Source organism: Heteronotia binoei, chromosome 4 (genome assembly GCF_032191835.1).
Source record: "Heteronotia binoei isolate CCM8104 ecotype False Entrance Well chromosome 4, APGP_CSIRO_Hbin_v1, whole genome shotgun sequence".
NCBI lineage: Eukaryota > Metazoa > Chordata > Lepidosauria > Squamata > Gekkonidae > Heteronotia > Heteronotia binoei.
The window spans coordinates 146073324-146078835 of NC_083226.1; the positions used below are offsets into that span (position 1 = coordinate 146073324).

The 5512-nt window shown below is 49.1% G+C and overlaps 1 non-coding gene across 1 annotated transcript; it reads left to right on the plus strand.

Annotated features, from left to right (window-relative positions):
- The first annotated feature begins 3032 nt into the window (after window positions 1–3032).
- LOC132570639 (U6 spliceosomal RNA) lies at window positions 3033–3135 on the plus strand. Its single transcript, XR_009555345.1, has one exon. It is a non-coding gene; the product is annotated as a U6 spliceosomal RNA (small nuclear RNA).
- Window positions 3136–5512: the final 2377 nt, after the last annotated feature.

Sequence of the window (5512 nt, forward strand, 5' to 3'; positions counted from 1 at the left end):
AAAGGACCTCTGTCTTCACCGGATTTAGCCTCAGCCCGCTCAGCCTGAGCCACCCAGCCACAGCCTGTAGTGCCCGGTCCAGATTTTGTGGGGCGCAGACCGGCTGGCCGTCCATAAGCAGATAAAGCTGGGTGTCATCAGCATACTGGTGACAACCCAGCCCGTACCTTCGGGCAATCTGGGCGAGGGGACGCATATAGATGTTAAATAACATCGGGGAAAGAACCGCACCCTGAGGCACCCCGCAATCAAGCGTGTGCCTGCGGGACAGCTCATCCCCAATAGCGACCCTCTGTCCCCGACCTTCAAGGAAAGAGGAAAGCCATTGCAAGGCTAACCCCTGAATCCCCGCGTCGGCGAGACGGCGGGCCAGCAGCTGATGGTCGACCGTATCGAACGCCGCCGATAGGTCCAACAGCATCAGTACCGCTGAGCCGCCTCGATCCAGATGCCGTTGCAGGTCATCTACTAGGGCGACCAGCACCGTCTCTGTCCCATGGCCCGGGCGGAAGCCGGACTGAAGGGGATCAAGGACGGAAGCGTCATCCAGGAAAGTCTGTAGCTGCATTGCCACTGCCTCTCGATAAGTTCGCCCAAAAAGGGCAAATTCGAGACCGGCCGATAATGTGCCAATTGGGCCGGGTCTAATGATGTTTTTTTCAAGAGGGGACGGACCACCGCCTCTTTAAGCTGTGTTGGGAATTGCCCTTCCGTGAGGGATCTATTTATGATATCCCGTACAGGATATCTAAGCTCCCTCTGGCAGGATTTAATAAGCCAGGAGGGGCACGGGTCCAATTTACAGGTTGTTGGGCGAGCAGATAAGAGGATCCTGTCAACTTCCTCCAGGCTGAGAGAGCTGAAACCATCTAGAACATAATCCGAAGACAGGCCCGGAGCCTCGGTTTCGCTAACTGCCTCCAATGTGGCAGGGAGGTCAAGGCGGAGCGACGCGATCTTGTCCGCAAAGAAATTCGCAAAAGCCTCACAGCCAATCTCCAATTCTTTACAATTTGGTCTGCCCTGCGGCAGTGTTGTTAGACTCCGAATTATATTAAATAGTTGTGCCGGGCGCGATGCTGCGGACGCAATCTCAGCCGCAAAGTATGTTCTCTTTGCGGTTTTGATTGCCACCTCATAGGACTTCATAATCTCTCTATAAGATGTTCGAGTTGCTTCGTCTTGAGTACGCCGCCATTGCCTCTCTAGTCGTCTGAGTTCCTGTTTTAGTTGTCGCAACCCCTGGTTATACCAGGGCGTCGACTTCAAACAGGAGCGCAGAGGACATCTAGGTGCGATTTCTTTGATAGCTCTGGAGAGTTTATCATTCCAGGACTCCACCAGACCATCCAAGGAATCGCTAGGGGGCCCGGGATCCCGCAGGGCCGTCAGGAACCGTTCCGGGTCCATCAGGCTCCGCGGGCGAGCTAAAATACGCTCTCCGCCTAAACAGGTTTGAGTGGCACACCCACGCGAGCCTTAAAGGCATAGTGATCCGACCATGGCACTGCTCTGGCAGTAATATCATTCACTAGAACTCCCACCGCGAAGACCAGGTCTAACATGTGCCCCGCCTGATGAGTGGGCATTGTGACAACTTGGGAGAGTCCCAGTGTCGCCATGGATGACACCAGGTCCATCGCCTGACTGGAGGCCGCGTCATCGGCGTGAACATTGAAGTCACCCAAGACCAGCAGCCTTGGGTACTCCAATGCCCAGCCCGCCGCGGCCTCCATCAGGGATGATAAGGCGCCGGCCGGTGCGTTAGGCGGACGGTACACCAGCCAGATCGCCAACCCCTCCCCAATGTCCTACATCAGGCCGACACATTCAACACCCCTGATCTCCGGAGCTGGGAGGGCCCTAAAGGAGTAAACCTCTCGTATGAGAAGCACCACTCCTCCCCCCCACCCACTAGACCGGGACTGGTGAAAGACCGAGTATCCTGGGGGCGCCATCTGAGAGAGGGCTACGGTCTCCCCATCACGCACCCAGGTCTCGGTCACGCATGCCAGGTCCGCCTCCTGTTCCAGTAAGAAATCCCGGAGGACAGCGGTCTTGTTATTAATGGACCTGGCATTACATAACACCAGTGCCGGAGGTGGGTAAGATCGCCTGGCCCCACTACCTGTCACCATCGGGATGGGACGCAGGCAGGAAGGCGGTCGAGCACTGGCATGTCTCGGTCTCCTTCCCCTATAGGTCTGCCTGCTCCCACCGTCATACCTTCCCCTCTCCAGGAGCACTGGAATCCCCGGGCCAGCCATCTCCTGCAGGTGGAGACCAGCTCATCAACTGGCAGTGTACAGACCTATTCCTATTCCCTTCAACCCTATTGTTGCCAGCAGCAGTTCACCTTCCACTAGCCAACCACCAACGACCCCTAGTTATTTAATTTAAATCCCACTGCCTAGATCACCAGTAACTCCTTAGCTAACAATAATTTAATAAAACGTCTATTGGCTCCTTAATTTAAAAACCTAACCCACTATCTATCTCCAATTAATTTGCCAGAGAAAAAAGTCCACTTAGCTAATCAATAAATACGAATTAAACAACTAATAATAAATTAATTACAAATTGGTAATTTGTAATTAATGCACTCTCCCCATGGTCTATCATTCAGATTATTGCTGCAGATCAACCACTGAGCAGCCGAGTGGGCAGAATCCTTTTTTTTTGTCCTTCATATATGCACATAAGTACACAGCTGAAGCACCAGCTTCTTTTTGACAGCTCCACAAACCCTCTGCCAAGTACTACAGCCCCCCAAAACACCCCTCACTGTGCCTCTATTCCTTGGAATACTTTAGGGTGGGGGGAGGAGTGTAAGCATCTTGCAGATTTACACAAGAGTAGCCCCATTGACATTTGTATATTTACTCTTGTGTCAGACAAATAGCAACTCTGAGTCCAAATACGCAGACACGCACCTAATTAGGGACTATTTCCATGACTTTCAAAACCCAAGAAACAGGAGAAAGCGGGGTTTTTTTTGGGGGGGGGGTTATTCTGAATCAAGTCCCCCGTGCGTGCTTTGGCAGCACATGTACTAAATTTGGATTGATACAGAGAAGATTAGCATGGGCCCTGCTCAAGGATGACACATGAATTCGTGAAGCGTTTCAGAGTTTTAATTAAATTCCCACTGAGTCTAGAGACAATACTACTGGGAAAAGCCATGTCTCTACCTCAGCCAGGCTAGCAGAAGACTCTCAGGGCCTCAAACAGAGGAGAGTCTTTCCCAAGGCCTACTATGTACATAAATACTGTCAAGCCATAACCAACTTATGGTGACCCCAATGAGATAGGGTTGCTAAGTCCTCTATGGCCACCGGAAGGGACTTTTTTTGCATGCACATAGCGCATGTGGTGTGATGATATCATTCATAAGTGATGTCATCATGCCAGCAATGTTGTGCACTGGCTGCTCTAGGAGCTTCCAGGTTTTCCCGGACGCTTTATCAATTTGAAACAAAAACTCTATGGTACCAAATTTGGGATAAAAACTCTATGGTACCATAGTGTACCATAGAGTTTTCCTCCCAAATTGCTAGAGCATCTGGGAAAACTATAGAGTGTTCCAGAAAGCTTCTAGAGAGGCTGGCATGCGACGTCACCAACACAATGATGTCATTTGCGAGTGATATTATCATTCCGGTGACGTTGGGAGGGGATCCCCCCACCGACCCACTGTGGGCTGGCAGGTTGGGGACCTCCAAAATGGGAGAACCCCTGCCCCACCTGGGAGCTTGGCAGCCCTACAGCAAGGGATTTTCAAGGCAATTGAGAAACAGAGATAGTTTGTTACTTTCCACTGCAAAGCCTTCCTTGCTTACCTTCCAAAATCTGACAAAATTGGGCTATACTGTGCTACTTTCCCTCTTCAAGACCAGCTACCTGATAACATTTAACTAGAAACAGGGATTGAATCTGGGACCTCCTGCACGGAAGGCTGTGTGCTCACTCTCTGACCCACAGACAGTTCCCTGCTTAGCATATATTATCCAGGTCAAAATCCTTACAATAATCCTTCAAGGCAAATTTGCTGTTGTAATAACCAGTTTTTCAGTTGTGAGGCTCAGAGAGTTTTCCATAAGGCCAGCCTTGGGATTTCATGACAGAGGTCAGATCTGAACTTTCTGATCTATTGCCCCAAAAGAGGGCCAGGATTAAAGAGGCCTAGATAAATGTGCATTTGCTAAGGAAAATCTTTTGACCTTGCTGTTACCTATGAAATTAAATTTCTCCAGGCATTCTGAAGATTGAGTTTCTCTTGTTGGCACTTTCAAAATGATAGGCTCCAACATGCCACCAGACACCTCTACCTGTTTACAAGAAAAAACTTTGCCAAAGTCACACACCTGAACAGTCGTTTGGACTTAGAACTCATGCCAAATGCTACAGAGCAAGGCAATGAAATCCTAAACAGAGTTACAGGCTTCTAAACCCATTGATTTCAGTGTATTTGGAAGGGCATAAATCTCCCTAGGATCACACAGAGGGTGACGTGCAGAGCCTTCTGCGTAAGGTAATTATTTACTAGTTATTAAAATGCAGACATGCTAAGAAAACATTCTCCAAGTTTTCAAGCATAGGATGAGATAACATCTTAATAGTTTTCCTGTCATCAAAATAGATTTACAACATTTGGCTGCCATCAGCTCAGAGAACTTCTTTCTAATTTGATTTAAAAAAACCCAGCCCATCGTAATTAATGTCATTAAGCTTGGAGAAGGTTCTCTCTCAACTTGCAGAGAATTGTTCATGTTGACTGCTGAGACAAAGTTGGGTGTCACCAAATTTGCCTCATGACTTGAATTTTGGCCTCTGTTTAATTGAGAGGGGCTGTGACTTCTCCACTGGTCAGGGCCTTTCTTGATGTGATTGCAACAGGCATGCCTGCTGAGGAGAAATCAGGCTGCCATGAGTGGTTCCTACTCATGGAGATAAAAATATGCATTCAGCTGACTGGTAATTGATACAAAAGGTCCAGTTTCTGAATCTTGATCCACAGCTGAACTTCTCACACAGAGCAATATCCTCTTAGTATCAGTTTAAACATAAAGGAGAAAAAATTCTTAAAGAGTGGAGTGCCCAGGCCTCTTGTTATTTTTCAATGACCATCTTATGTTTTTCTCAACAGACACGGTGTGCTTGCCATATCAGGCAATGTGTCACAACATGGGCATAGGTGGGGATAGATCTGGGGCTATTTAAATGCCTTGTTAGAATGGGTCCAGGCTTAGGAGCTTTGATGGGAGTGGAACATGGTGAGTCTCCCACTCTTTGGTGGTTTGGGCATGAGGACGTATCCTTTTTTGGGGGGAGGCTGTGCCTGCATGCTCACCTCCCCCATTTTGGGGGGCTCCCATAAGGAGCCTTTGGGGTTTTGAGCCACTCAGCTGTATGCTCAGGTGGGGCCTGCCATTTGGCTCCAGCACCAGTAACAAGGGGCCATGTAGAGGCCAGCACCCACATGTGTCCCACTATCTTGTCACTCCACAGTTAA